A 16,779-nucleotide genomic window follows, 5' to 3' on the forward strand; every position below is an offset into this window, starting at 1 on the left:
GAATTAAGATGGACTAAATAAATACCCTTGCATGTAAAATTGGTTATCAAATATAGGTAGAAGAAAAGCTTAATAAGTGGAACACCAGGTGAAAAAAATTTGGATTGGATAATATTTTAAATTTTTGGTCCACTTAATAAATTTTTGAAAGATGTGTAACATATATATTGTAATGCACATGCACACATATGTATGTTATAGGGTTCATATAGCATGTGTGTTATAAGACACAGTATCCCTAAATTAACTGCTCTCTATGTTTTTACACCTAGTATCCATTTGCCCAGAAGGGAAACTTGATGGTTCTGGCACCTAAGAAAATGGAAGATAACTTTTTTGCAGGTGTTAGTCTGTTTATGTTTGACAAGTAATCAAGTTTTGCTCCCTGTGTGCCTGTGTTTGAAGAGGATCGTACACCTCCATGTGAGTAGCTATGGTCAATGAAGTTTTGCAGAATTTTTAAGAATGAGCATATGGCTTACCATGTTTATTTTCCCATTATCAGATGATAGGCTGATAATGTTTTATTTTTCATTATCAGATGATAGGCTGTTTCCAGTGGATGCTATTTGGTCCACTTGGGTTCTGGAGAATGTGAAAAGGAATAAAGCCACACATGACCTACAATGAACATACAACATGGGTCAGAAATAAACTTTTGTTATGGTAAGCTTTTGAGCTTTGGGATGCATTAGTTACTGCAACATAAACAGGAAATCTCAACTAACACAGTAGGGAAATAAGGAAAATAGATGCTATTAATTTCATAACCAGTACTGAAAGGAATAACAAGTATTGTTCCCATGGCTATAACTGTATAACTATACATATCATAGCTCCAATACAAGAATTTGTCTTAATTCCCCCCTTAAGTCATTCAAAATTTGATGTATTTGAAGTTTCCATTTAGAGCCTTTATTCAAAGGACAATATCTACAATGGAAATGCCAACTCAAGATAATTGTTGCATCACAATGATCTTGCGAATTAATTTGAGCTCATCTCAAATTGAATTTTCAAATTTATTTTTCCTGTACATAATGTATAAGGTAGAAGAGAGAAAAACACATCAAATGCTCATAAAATTTTAAGTAATCTGAGAACAAACGTGTTTTGCCTTTAGAAATAGGAACATATGTTATGACTATATTGAATATTTACTTAAATATATCAAGTTATCACACAAAGTAATAGAATTACTGATATTTAAAAAGAAAATTAACCTCCCCTCAAATTAACAATTTAAATGAAAACCAAATTCATCACATTATAGAATTATAGAGTGCTTAATGACCCAATTTTTTAAATTACTAAATCCAATATGCTCAAAATAGAAGAAAATAATAGAGGTACTACGAAGGATATAGCAAATCTTAAAGCACCTAGAAGATAATTGAACCATGTATGGGAAATAGATGCCACTCATGAATAATAAATCTTGCCAAAATATAACCACATTATATTGCTTGGATAACAAAATTTAAATCACAAAGTTTAGTGGATGTAACAAAATAAATAACACATTTCCAAAAATTCTCAAGGATTAAGCATTATGTGAAGTATATGTTTGATGGTCGACTACAAATAAAACAAAAGTTACAGAATATTATGTGATGGTGAGTGAATACATAGAAATAAGGTGCATAGGAGGGTATTGCAAAAATCAATATTAAACTCCATTTCAGTGAAGATATTTGTTAATGATTTATGAACAATAACAAAAGATAAACAGCATATTGCTTAAATTTGTGAATTTTAAATAACTTGCTTTTTTGAATGGGCTTTCCATTTTAAGAGTAGAGAAAGGTGCATAGACAGAATTTTGCAGTCATTATGAGGAAGAGCAATGCAGAATTTCAGCAAACTTTGAGAAATAATTTTGAAGAAAATAAGTTATAATAGACATTAACAATTTCATTATATTTTAAATCCTATAAACTGAATTATGTTATCTCTCATTCAAGTTATACAGAATTCTGAAAACAACTTACTACTCTGAAATCTTGCTATGATGAATGTCTGAATCCATGCTGTGGTTTTCCTTAGAGGGAATTCTACTCTACAGAGAGTTGCTTTAGCACCACAGGAAAAACCATAGTTCCATCTTCTTACAGGATCTGCTCCACATTGAGTTTCCAACATGGTTAACTTTAGTATACTATGTATTATATTCATAATGGTACCTTTGGCTCTACACAGAAAGGTGCATCAGAGAAAAATTTTATAAAAGTCTTACAATATTTCACTCTAGGTCTTTTCTTTTGGTATTTATTCTTATACACACTTAGAATTTCTGAGTCTGTGAACAAATGGAGAATTCGGGGAGAGCTGAGGCAGTCGTGTATCCTAAAAGGAGATAGACCTCCCTTGTCTGTCTATTTTTCAGCCCTTTTCAGTCCTTCCAGCCTCCTCCAACTCTGCCTTGTGTCCTGAACTGTGCAGTGTTCCTCCACTTTTGCCTACGTTGAAAAGGGCCTTTCTAGTTCTGTCTCTTCTCAACCTTCTTGAACAAATTTCCTACTATTCATGCTTCTCATAAGTTGGTAGCTCTCCTTTGAGAGCTAAAATATTTCACCTAATAAACACTTTATGATTTTTTTGGTCCACTTGAAAATATTTGCATTTTATCTGAAAATCTTCATCCGGTGGAATGGAACTCTAATTTTAAGCAACAATATTTGATAGGGTGTGAAATATTAGATACTATGGCTAAGTGCTTTTTAGCTTCCCATGAAATTGCTCTAGTTTGTGGAGTCTGGTCATATTTGGTAGATGAGAGGGAGGTAAATGCTACCAGAGGAATTTAGACAGATATAATCTGTCCTGTTTTTAAACATGGGTATGATATCCCTTCCTGTCATTTATGTAAGTGCAGTTCCTGGCAGAGTTAATGAAGCCATTGCTTTTTAAAAGTAAGTGTATATTGTAGCTCAATGAACACTGTAGTCCACAAAAAAAAAAAAAAAAAAAAAAAAAAAAAAGAAAAAGAAAAAAGAGAGACAGAGATAAACAAAGTAAACTATCATATAAGTAAGCTTATGAAAACTGTATTCAAGTATACAAAATTATTTGCAAATGAAGGGTTTTATATAATTAATTATATAGCTAGTAAAGTGCAACCCTGAGATAAATCTATGGAAGACAATAAAAGAATCATCCCTGGAAGGTGAAGTTCAGCTAGGTAGGTGAGATTCAGGTAGGAAAAAAAAAACAAAACTTTAAATTTTTTACAAAATTGCCCGCAGTTCAGAGAAGTATAGAGTTCTCAATGTGAGAAAAATGCCAACAAATGAAACTTCAGGAAGGAACAATAAAAATGATTAAGTGTCTAAATGAGATGATTAATGGACAGAGAGTAAGAGATAGTATCCATTTAATTTGGTAAAAAGACTAATGGGAAATTCAATCACTTGAAAGCCTCTGAAGGGTAAAAAAGAGAAGAAAAAGAACAAATTTTAGGTTAGTCAAGAGAAAATAATGGGAGTAATGGGATGAAATTGGGTAGATGAAATTTTTGAGTGACTATTGTAGAAAAGGCAGCCTCGTTAGGTCTATTAGGCTGAGGAATTGTTTCCTAAGGGACGTACTAAAAGCCCCTTTGCTTGAGCCATTTATGTAGACCACACAAAGAAGAGGGTAATGGTATAGGAAACAATCCTATACTCACGAAATTATGGACATTATGATATAATAGCTTCTATCCTACCAGTTCAAAAAAGTCTCTAATGCGTATAATTCTTCAGCTTCCAGTTTTTGAATTTTCTCTTTTTTTTTTGGAAAAAGCTGATAGAACATTAAACAGGACCACTGAAAACTGATATTTTCTATTTTCTATTTGCTACCTCAATGGCTTTGATAATTGCATCATAACCCTTTTTCTATATTGTTTATTACATTAGTTTTTGTGCATTAATATGTTTTTAACAAAAGATATAATTGAATATATGATTTTTAAAGTTCTGCAGCACAAGAATAATAGTGATATATTTCTTTGAATTACAAAACAATTTAAAAATCAGTCAACATTACTTTTATACCTTTGGTTTGATGATATTTTCAAGATTTGTTACAATCATAATAAAACTGTAATTTATCAAGGATATAAACTGAAAAGTTTTAACATATAAAATCATTTTCTTTACACATGGTCCCATGGAAATGATAGTCATAAAAATAATTCTGTGATGCATATAACATACACTATCAATGTGTATTGGGATTTATTCAAACATTAAACTGTAACAACTGATCATCTAGAATAATATCCTACCCAGATGTGTTGGGGAAAGAAGAACTTTTTGTTTAAATAATTTGATAATGCTTTTTGTTACAAAGGTTTTTATCTAGGAGCACAAAAATTGAACTGATATTATATAGAGAAGAAAATAGGAGAATTGCTAAAAATAACTCAATGATTTCAGAGTTTAAAGGTATTCTCTGCTTAATCTTCATCATCACCCTCTAAGAAAACTCAAACTGAAAGAAATTAAGTAGATTTTCAAGTACCACTCAATTGATCCGATTAGGGTATACTGATATCTTGTCTTCAGGCTTCAAAAACCATTATCTTTTCACTACATCATTTAATCTTTCATAGTGAAAAAGGCAGTAGACTTTCCCCACAATCATTTCATTTTCAGTTTGTGGGCTCGTCCTGCCTGGATATGAAACAACATGGTGTAACTGAAGAAGCAGACTGTAAGTAAGAAGCCTGGAATCCTACTCTTGGTTCTGCTATTAACTGGTTGATGTTGGGTAAATAGTTTAATCTACTGGAGTCTCTGGTTCCTTATCTAAGTAATTAGACATTTAGTTACGTAAAGTTTAAGAATATCATTCAACTCTCAAATATGACCTGAAACTCTAGTCATATAGTTTTAAAATAATTTGAAACATTTTTTTAAATTTATGTGTCTAATTTTATCCTTTCAATTTTGAATTTAATTCCTCTTAAATTCTGAGAAGCTATCCAAAGCTAACAAAGTTAGAAGAAACCCTCACTTATCCAAAAGATTAATGAACTACTATCTAATAGAAAATAAATATTATTTAATGGGTAAGTAAACTGTAATTTATAAAAAATTTGGACAATTATATAAAATATTTGTCTTCCTGTTTAAAAATCTGTTTAAATAATCAGTCTTTGAAATTAGTGAGGTCAATAGCTGTATTTCTTCCCATTAAGTACTAAAAACATGAGAGAATCAATGCTAATTTCCCACCAAGCTTAAGGATTTATATATATTTATATATATATATATATATATATATATTTTTTTTTTTTTTTGTAAAGGGAACAAAGGTATGCAGTTCATATTCTTGCTCTCCTTTGCACTACTTAGAGCAATGTCAATTACAGACTTAGCACTTGAAGAGGATGATAATAACTTGGGACATTTCCAGAGGAGAATGACTAGCAGGGATCCAAAATCATATAATATTCTTACAATGTTGAAGAAACAGGGGAGGTTTATAATGCAAAAGTAGATTCAAATATGTTTTTTATCTTTGCTAGAGAAGTAAAGCGTTTACAAAACAATCATGCATAAAATACAGGATTCCTATATACCACCCTATTATTAACTAAACCCTGCATTGGTGTGGAAAATTTGTTACATTCGATGATAACACATATCTATAATTTTACTATTAACTATAGTCCATGATTTAACTTAGGCTCTCTGTTTGTGTAGTGTAGGTCCAAGAATTTTTTTTTAATTTTTATTCTGTTACCATATACACAACTTAATATTTCCTCTTTTAATTATAGTCAGGTATATATTTAGGTCCTAATTGCATTCACAATTCTGTGCTATCATCACCATCACCCATTAGCAAAACATTTCCATCATTACAAATATGTTAAGACTTAACTTCCTGTTCTTTCTCCCTACCCTATCCCTTGGTAACCTATATTCTACTTTCTGACTCTATGAGTTTGCTTATTCTAATTATTTCAAATCAGTGAGGTCATACAATACTTTTACTTTTGTGTCTGGCTTATTTCACTCAACATGATGTCTTAAACATGATGTACCAGGACTTCATTCCTTTTTATGGGAGACTAATATTCCTTTGTACGTATATACTACATTTTCTTTATCCACTTATCAATCAATGGATACTTGGGTTGCTTCCATCTTTTGGCAATGGTGAATGATGCCTCTATGAACGTCAGTGTGCAAACATATGTTCAAGTCCCTGCTTTCAATTGTTTGGGTTATATACCTAGACGTGGGATTGCTATGTCCTATGGTAGTTCTGTACTTTGTTTTCTGAGCAACTGCTAAACTGTTCCCACAGCAGCTGTACAATTTCTCATGGCCACCAGCAATGAATAAGTGTCCCTATTTCTCTGTATCCTCTCCAACATTGTTATTTTCTGTTTTTTTTTTTTTTAATAGCAGCCATTCTAATGAGTGTGAAATGGTATCTCATGGTTTTGATTTGCATTTCCCTAATGACTAATGATGTTAGAGCATCTTTTCATATGCTTTCTGGCTATTTGTATATCTTCTTTGGAGAGATGTCTATTGAAATCTTTTGCTCATTTTTTAATTGGCTTGTATGTCTTTTTGTTGTTAAGTTGATGAATTTCTTTATATACTATGGATCTTAAAACTTCATTGGATATGTGGTTTTCAAATATTTTCTTTCATTGTGTAGGTTGTTTTACTTCCATGATAAAGTCCTTTAAGGCAAATATTAAATATAAAAATATCAAATATTTTTAATAGCTATCAAAGTAATTTATGCCTCTACTATAATCAGCATCCTGGAGAAAATAGCAGACCACTGCAAAATGTTGCATAATAAAGCAAGGCTAAAATTATTCTGTCCCACTAGCATGCGTTACACACTTGTACAGCATTATCCTTACATGCAAATTCAGTATGATGGCCATATACTGTTTAAAGTCACATTTGTTTTTATTTTTAAACTAATCCATATATTTAAGAAAACAATAGTGCTTTCTGGAAGGTTCATAAATTTGCTCAGCTTCCATGTACTATGCTAGTCTCCGAGGTTATAACATCAAATAAACTTGCAAATTTCCTGCCCTTAGGGGTATATATGTTATGTCATATAGATGAGCAAGAAAAGAAAAGACAAGCATATACAGAGAGGTCAGAGATGGATCTTTGAGAAAGTGACATTTAAGCTAATATCTTGCATATAAAAATATTGGTCATCTATAGAGCCAGAAATGAAGCAAGTCAAGAACAGAGTTGAAAGAGGAGGAGGGGCATTTTCAGAGAGCAAAGTGGGGGAAAAAGAGCAGTACGCAGGTTAGAAGGTTAGGTTAGGTGTATGGATGTCTCATATCAAGGCAAGAATGAGAGTTATGGTGATAATGGATAGATAGGTGCTTGTTTGTTTATCAGTGGTAGAGGTAAACATGGACATAAGATATGACTGAGTTATTCCTGATAACCATACACGTGTGGGAAAGGAAGGAATGTAAGCATACTACTGAATGTTGAAAAATCATCTTAGAAGTATGGAGACTTCAGATATATAACTTCCTCCTACTTCCCATATTCATTTGAGGCTACCATGAGGGTGAAAACATATCTTATGATTTAGTACTTTGAAAGTATCTAAATTGTTTCCTTCATCAACTGTCACTTGTCCTGAGAATTCTTAGCTTCTTGGTCATGTAAGATCACATTTGCTGTTGAGTTCCTGGAAAATAGTTCATTTGAGTATAAAAAGAAGCTTTTACATACAAAAGGGAAGGTAAGATGAATGGAAAAAAAAATCTTCTAGCTCATCTAAAATTTCTGTAAAAACATTGAATTATACCAAGTTATTTAATAATAATTCAACTCAATTCATAATACAGAAAAATGTGAAATGCTGTAAACTGTGTGTCTTGACCATTTATTCATTCAATATTTATTTAGCTCTTCTTCAATGCCAGGAACTTTTCATAAGAAAAAGGAACAAAGTAGACCAAAAAATGCCTTCCTTCTTTGAATTATCTTCTAGTGGAAGAGACATTCGATTACAAGCCAAATAATAGTTATATTCCATATAGCTGTGCTAACCATTTGCCTGTGTGATTTGCCTGTTTGATCCATTTTCTGCTCTGCTCTGCTCTGTCTTGCTTTGTGTTTCAGACAATTACATCTCTCGAGCTTCCTTAACCTCTGATTTCCAGGTAGGTTTGTCCAATGGGAGGCACTAGTAGAAGATGGACATTCTGAGGAGAGGAGAAGCTGGAGTATTTTACCCGTCTTTCTACCTTTGGAGCCTTCTCCTGCAGCAGCTGTCCCTGTCTCCTCCAAGTCTGTAGCTCCTGCTTGACAGCCCCTCAGGAAAATGCAAATTAAAGGTAATTTAAAAACATAATGAGATACCATTTCACATCCAGATTGACAAAAATTTAATAATCTGACAAGACTAAATGCTGGCATGGATGAGAAGCAATGGAGAGACACCATTTTGTTGGGAGTTAAAACTGGTACACTTTGGAACACAAATCTGAACTATCTAGGGAAGTAGAAGATGAAAAAGTCCTACAACTGATCAATTCTCCCAATTATTCATTCTAAAGATATGCTTCCATATGTGAAGCAAGAGAATGCACAAGAACGTCTTTGGCAGTATTTTTTCTAAGAAAAAAAAATTTTAATTTAAAAACCATCTTAATAAGTATTTAAATGAGGGTACATCATTGTATAAATACAATGAAATCTACAGAAGTATAAATAAATGAACTAGATAGAGTTTCCTAGATTAACATGCATAAATCTTAAAAATGTACTTTGGATGAGGAAAAGCAATCAAAGAATATGTATAAATACATATATTCACACACACACATATATGGTATGATTCTCTTCATATGATACTCAAAATATGTAAACTAAATGTTATGTATATTTGCAAAGATTTGGTAATTTTTTTATTTTAAAACATAAATAAATGGTAAAAACCAAACTTACGGTATTGTTTCTGAGAAGATTAATGAGAAAGATAAGGTTGGGAATGGAACTTCAGCAGCTTTAAAAGTGATTGATGATGCTTTCTCACTAAGGTAGGTGGGCAGGTACAACAGTATATAATTTTTATTATTCATTTTCTCTTAATTATACCTGATATTAATATTTTGTGTTTTTGCTTTTGTACACAATTAGAGTTTGATGTAAATATTCAGCTCTATAAAAAGTATTATCAGCATTTTAATAACATAATTATTACTTATAACAAAATAAAAAATAATATATTGTACATAAAATTTACGCATTTTGAAAATATAAGGAATATAAAGGCAATACACAAGTCAGATATAAAAGAGGCCAACAAATTACAGAAGCCACCTAGCAGAGAAAATACTATTATGGACAGCTCTGCACCCAGCCTGTCATTCTCATGGAGAGGGCAAATGATTGGGTAAAAATAATACTCAATTTTTTATTTACTTTTCAAGTAGACCAATGTACATTTAGGATAACTTTGGATAACAATGGATATCATAATCACAAGTTCTTTTCCAGTAAGGATTCCATCTTCTAAACAGAATTCCAAATGAAATCTTTTGTCTAAGGATTTTGCTCCTGAGAATACATTAATAAAACAGACCCAGTTGCAACACATTTGTCTGCTTTACAGTGAAATGCATTCCTAGAAACTGAACATTAGGCGACATTATCATGATGTGGAATGCTAAACACTATTAATTTACCTGTTTAAAGACATTTGACATTAGTGGCAAAATAATTACACAAACATGTAAGTCAACTTTGACTTAGTTGACCTTTGACAAGTATCAGTTTATTTTCTGTGGAAGCATGCATTGAATCAAAGAGAATTTCTACTTGTGGAAGATGGCACTTCTCAATTCTGTACCCTTTCCCCAACCAAATTGTTTGTCATTAGAATTTAGAATTTTTTTCACATATGCAAAAGGGATGCAGGGTGGTAAATCTTTTAATGTTTCCATAGTAGACTCAGTAATATGTAATATCACAGCACAGTTAGAAACAATGACAATAACATCAACTACAAATAGAGTAGTTATGTTTCAATAAATAATTTAATCCTTAAAACCATATGAGGTAGATAATATTATTAACTTCTTTTTGCAAATAAAGAAACTGAAGCACAGGGTAGGTAAAAAAAAAATAAAATAAAATGGCCATTATTCACACAGCTCATAAGAGGGATTTAGTCTCAAGAAATATGCTTTGAAAATTTCATACTCATGTCACTGAACTATACAATCCTAAATATGAAAGTTATGTTGCTAATCTGCGCCAAAGCTAAAAGATCAGTTCTGGTAGAACCATTATAGTCAGCTCTCTGTTAAGCTTAATTACTGTAAAAGGAGGTAATGGGACAGTGCAAGCACCTGGTGTGATTGTTTGCAGGTAACTGATGTGGTGAAGAAAAGAGAGCAAGTTTAATGCAGGAAGGAAAAGATGGGCAGAAAGAAGGAGGGCTTTAGGTAAAAAGGTTCAACGTGAAGCTTAGGTAAGTTTGTACAGTAACCTGGGCAGTTCCCCTAGGAATGTCCAACATAACCTCTCTGAAAGTTTATCTTCTACTTAGGCTTCTAAATTTGCATTTCAGGGATGTAGAATTGTTTTCTCTTTCTTGCTGAATTTTCTCCCAATGTTTGTCTCTTAAAATTTTTTCATTGAATTGTAATTTCAGTTGATTTCATTTTGAAACTATCTTAAGCTTATTGAGAAGCCATATGTTTGTGACAGTGTGGAGGTTTAAAGCTGTATGTACCCCAGAAAAGCATGTCCTTAAATCTAATCCATTATTGTGGGTGTAAACTGTTTGTAAGCAGGACCTTTGATGAAGTTGTTTCAGTTAATGTGTGTCCCATCTCAATCAGCAAGGGTCTTAATCCTACTACTGGAGTCCTTTATAAGAGAATAGAATTCAGACAGAGAAAGAGAAAGCATAGAAGCTTGATGCCCGGAGCTTAGTATTTAAAAGGTCAGATAATCGTATCAATTCTTTTAAAAGTTTTCACATTTAGCATTAGATAGAAGACATACTTCTACTGGCTTGACTTCAGTGTCTAAAGAGTTGTACAAAACCCCACAGGGGCTTTTTTTTTTTAAAGAATTATCTAGGCTTTGTTGTTCTCCTATTGGGTGTTTTCATTTTCTTATAAGCACCAAATTTCCTGTATTAGGATTACTTACCCTTTTTGTAACTCTGTTCTGTCAAGATCAGAAACAAGTGCCTTCTTTTATTGGTTGCTGATGGCTGATTTTGTAAGATAGCATTCAGTAAGGGACTGCAAACTTGCTATTGGCCAGGTATGAAATTCTTATGAATATAGGGGTTAACAATATTCTACAAACTATGGAGTCTCCTTCATTTCTCTCATTAAAATAGTTTAGGCTGGGGATAATTTTATAGTAAAAATACACAGGGGAAAAACAGAGCATTTAATGCCTGAAAATCATTTTTTTTTTTAACTTTGAGGATGGAAAGGAATCAATGAAACATCAATAGAGTAGATGTAAGGACATTTTCAAAGTGTTCCAGGTTGAGAGTCTCTTAGCACTTTCTAGATTTTGGCATGTTTATTTCATATTATTATGTTTTGGATCATTAAAATTTTGAGATCAGGTAAGAGTTTGTAGCCCAGGGATGAAGGAGTTATGAGAGAAGGAAGGGGAAATAAGTAATCAAGAAATTAAAACAGGCTATGCATTGAGAGGCTATATGGGAGATCAGTCCATGAAAATGCAACATCTCTTTAAGAGACAAGACTGAGTTCATATTTTATTTTTATATCCCCAAGGCCTGGTTTGATTGACACATAATAAGCCTTCAACAAATGTGTGTCAAACAATAAGCACAATGGGCAAAATATCACTAACGGGGGTCTCTGATATGTTATGAAATGAGTCAGTTTCATCAACACATCTACTACACTGAGGCTGTGGTTGAAGTATCTTCAGTCATGGAATTTAATGACATGGTCCATGATGACTGACCAGGGGTCTCATCCTAGATGCACTAGATAATGCTAATGAGGTCTCTGCAATGTGATAGGCACTTAACCTTGTTGTGGTGGTTTGAACCTGTATGTACCCTAGAAGAACGTGGTCTTAAATCTGATCCATTCCTGTGGGTAGGTAGGACCTTTCATGAAGCTACTTCAGTTAAGTTGTGACCCACCTCAATCAGGACGGGACTTAATCTTATTACTGGAGTCCTTTATAAGAGAAAGAAATTCAGGAAAGAAAGCAAGCCACAGGAAGCAAGAAGCTGAAATGGAACCCAAAAGAGAAAGAAGAGACCAGGAGATGCCACTATGTGCCTTCCTATGTGATAAGCTAAGGAGCAAGAGTTGCCAGCAGGCAGCCCCAGAACACCACAGTCTTGGGGAGAAAGTATCATTCTTATAATGCCTTGAATTGTATATTTTTCCAACCTCAAAACTGTAAGCTAATAAATTCCCATTGTTTAAAACAACCCATTTCATGGTATTTGCTTAAGCAGACAAGGAAACTAAAACAGTCAGGATTGTGTGTGTACATATATGTGTGTGTGTGTGCACGCGTGCTTGATGTTCAACTGCCTAGCACACCTCCTCCTAGAGTCATGGCCACTAAAGGCACAGAATATTGCAATTGGCAAATTTTGCATGATCCACAGTTTTTGGAAGAAAGTATATCATTTTATGACTTCAGGAAAAACGTCAAGTTGAACATAAGCAGAACCACATGTCTCTTAGATAAGTGCCATCTTTATGGAACTGGGTCATGTTATTAAATTAGTCATAGTACAAAAATACTGATAGAGAAATTACAATGGCTCAAATACTATGAAGATAAAAATAAAATAACTTTTAACCTACTGTGCCAGTTTGAAACTGTTATGGACCCCAGAAGAGCCATGATTTTTTAACTCAATCTTGTTGGGTGGAACATTTTGATTGTTTCCATGAAGATGTGAGTTACCTGACTATGAGGGACCTATGATTGGGTTATTTCCATGAAGATGTGGGTCCCATCCATTCAGGGTGGGTCTTGATTGGTTCACTGGAGTACTTAAGAGAGCTCAGGAGCCAACACAGACCCAGATGCTTAGAGACATTTGGAGATGCTAGCACAGAATTTGCTTTGGAGAAGCTGAGAGGACCCCCAAATACTTAGAGAGAAACCCAGGGAAAACAACCAAGTATGCACAGGAGCTGAGAGAGAGAAGAGAGGACCCCTAGATGCTTAGATGCACAGGAGCTGAAGAAGCTAAGAGAGACAAGCCCAGGGACATTTTGGAGAAAGCTATTTTGAAACCAGAACCCAGGAGCAAAGGGTCAGCAGATGTCAGCCATGTGCCTTCCCAGTTGCCAGTGGTGTTCTGGATGCCATCGGCTATTCTTTAGTGAAGGTATCCTCTTGTTGATGCCTTAGTTTGGACACTTTTATGACCACAGAACTGTAAATTTGTAACCTAATAAATCCCCTTTATAAAAGCCAATCCATTTCTGGTATTTTGCATAAAGGCAGCTCTAGCAAACCAGAACACCTACTTACTTCTCCCTTTCTTATGCCCTGATTCCCATATCCCTTAGTCCCAGTCTCCAGAGGTAGCAGAAGACATGCTTTAACTTGGTAGAAGAGTGTTTCTAATAATGGAGATGGATGTGAGTATCCTAATTTTAGTGACTTAGATTTCTAAATAATCCTGGCTATCACAAGGCATTGCACAGAAAAGAAATATTAAAGACTAAATCCCACTGTGTTATAAGAGTTGTATGCTAATATCTCCATCCTGGTGTGTTAGAGTAGTTTTGTTCATTGTTCATGATAAAAAAAAAAAAAGAGCCCAGCAGATCCTCATATTGAAAACTGGCTTTGATACAAATAAATATGTTTACTCATTTATTTGATAAGCAGACAAATGTAACAGGAATACACATTAATCTTAGAATTTTTCTATTGCAATAAATTAATTTTGTAGATTCTTCATGGTATGTTAGATATTTCTCTTAAGTTTACCTTGAATAATTGCATTAGATGATCATTCTTAGGTAAGCTTTCCATTCATTCATTCATTCATCTATTTATTCAACAACTATTTATTAAGTCTATCTTTTGCCTACTTAGTTTCTGCTCTGCCTCTATAAAAGACAGTTCAGAAAATTGGGAAAAGTTTGAAAGTTACATATTTTGAAGACCATCTGTTTAGTTCAAACACTTCCTTATTTAAGAGTGAAGAGTGCTGAAAAAAGAAATAGTGGCTTTATTATTATCGATCTCTGGAGCTGTCTTTGGGTCCAGGCCCATTGTTCTCCTGAGAGAGAATTTTGGCCTGTGGCTTTGCTGAATTACCAGAAACTGTGTTTATGGATGTGAAGCTGTCATTTTATCCCAGAAGCTGACTTTAGAGCCAAAAAGATTAACTGGTGGCAGAATGAGAAATATACTTCAAGAACTGTAAAGAGACTCTGTAGGGTTACCTGGAATTTAAAAAAAAAAAAAAAAAAGGATATTACTCGTGTGTTGTTTTTTTTTTTTTAAGGTACGTGATATCTTTAGAGGGGCCTTCTCATTACCAATGTCTCCTTTTTAAAAATGTCTCATTTTTTAAAATTAATTTTTAAAAGAAATTAAATAATAATAAAGGAGGAAAGAAAATAGATGAATGGCAAAAGCAATTTTCCATTCAAAATTTCAAAAATGAAAAAAAAAAAAAATCTCAAAAGTGGCTTAGTTAAACTTTCCACCTAAATGCCGTAAGTTTAATGTGACAGGAAAAAGCCATGAGTCTCTGTGTTAAGAAACCTTGAATTATTTTCTGAATGATAAGAGAGTATTAGATTCCTTTTAAAATTCTGATACCTATGCCACAGGCAAGGATTTTTAACCTACCACAAATTTAAGTCTATCATTCTTAGTGTGGTTTTATCCCTGTGGGTGATAAAAGTAAGTTTGTGCACTATTTATTCTCTGGATGACTTTAGGATCCATACTCAAATCAAACAAAACACAATTAACTGTTCAAGGGTTCCAAAGAGAAGGTTCATGCAAAGGGCACAGTGTTTTAATTCTTCAAATATTTCATCAGTTTCAATAATTTTGCAATCTGAAGGTGTTCCAGATATCAATAAATGCACTGAAGTATTCATATGAGAAGATAACAAACATGATATTTGAGAGATGCTTTCTTTTCATTGTGATGTCTTCTTGCTTCCTATTTCTGATTTTTCTTTTTGCACAACTCATGATGATTTTATTTCTGATCTTAAGTTCCTTACTATTTGTTCCTTTTCAACTTTCTCCTAACTCTCAGTTTCCTCATTCTCTGGTCATCTTGTTTGATCTCCTAACATTTTTCTATTCATTGCCTCTTCATTTTCCAGGTTCTCCTCATCCTGGCTGAGAAGGCTGTTTCAGTAATCCTCAGATCAATGTAATACGATTAATGTCTCATCCATGAAAGAGATAAGTGTGCTTATTTTTCAGGTTAATAATGAACATGTAATGAAGGTCAAGGCTACTTAAAATTAATGAGAGTTTTATTTTCACATTAGTTATTGACTATAGAAACTATTCCCAATATAAAGAATCATTATACTCATTATAGTTATCATTAAAATAAAGCAAACAAGCTATAATTGAAAATAATAGATCCAAACTATCCAATACATTTATCACAAAATTGCAAAACAGTCATTAAGGATGATGGAATTAAATGTTGATGCCCTTTATATATTAGACTTAATTCATTTCTAGATGAAGCATAGCTTGTTTTTGAAAATAAACATTTTTACAAATAATAAAACTACCACTATTACACTTATCTTAAATATATAATTTATTTCTGAAAATTTCTTAATTATTTGAGTTGACACATCGTACTGCAACTATTCTATATTTTCTAAAACTCAGCAAGAACAGTTGCTATTTTCCAGTAAATCAAAAGGACACATACTTTTTTGGATCTCTTCCAAAGAAGTATATTATATGACCTTGATTGTGCTTAGAATTTCAATTTGAAACCTCTAAGCTTGGATGTGAATTCCGGATTGAAGCTTTTGTGGAATTTCTACTGAAGCAAGATGCTTAGCAACACAAAACAAATGGTGGGAAAATAAACCTCTAAAATGACATGTTTTAGGATAAGTAAAAATATAATCAAATTAAAAATTGATTGACATGATCAATTTATCAGGAAAAGAGGGTTGGACGAGAATTATGTACTAAATTCTTTACATATTGACATTATGATTTAATTTTCACATCTTATGAACATGTAATTTTTATACACCTATACATATATATATATATTGCAGACAAGTAAATTGATACTTTTACAATAGCAAGTGGCAGAACTAGCACTCAAACCTAGGAATAATTCCAAAGCCCTTTGAATTCTCTGCTATTCCGTATTTCTTCCTAAATAGGCATTATTTATGACCTACATAGACATTTTTATTTCTTACGGTTTCCTGCTTTAGCTGAAAATAAAGTGGTTTGGTAATTGGGAAATGTAGATAGAGAAAAATAAATATAAAGACTTACACATAGCAGTAATTTAATCTCAAACCATACCATATCCTGGCATCCCTTTGTGGAACTTTTGAAATGTATTTTGTATTATCAATACAAATCCTCAGGGTAGAAAAAGAGGAAAGTCTGCTATCAAATCCACTCCAGTGGCCAACAGAAGACGCATCCCTTGATTCTGTTTTATGGGATTTCCTGCCACAGACTCTCAGCCTTCAGTTTCTTTTCACTGGGCTACAACATTGGGTCTAGCTTTTGAAATCACAGAGGGGAGAGACGGTGGAGT

Source organism: Choloepus didactylus, chromosome 1, assembly GCF_015220235.1.
Source record: "Choloepus didactylus isolate mChoDid1 chromosome 1, mChoDid1.pri, whole genome shotgun sequence".
Taxonomy (NCBI): domain Eukaryota; kingdom Metazoa; phylum Chordata; class Mammalia; order Pilosa; family Megalonychidae; genus Choloepus; species Choloepus didactylus.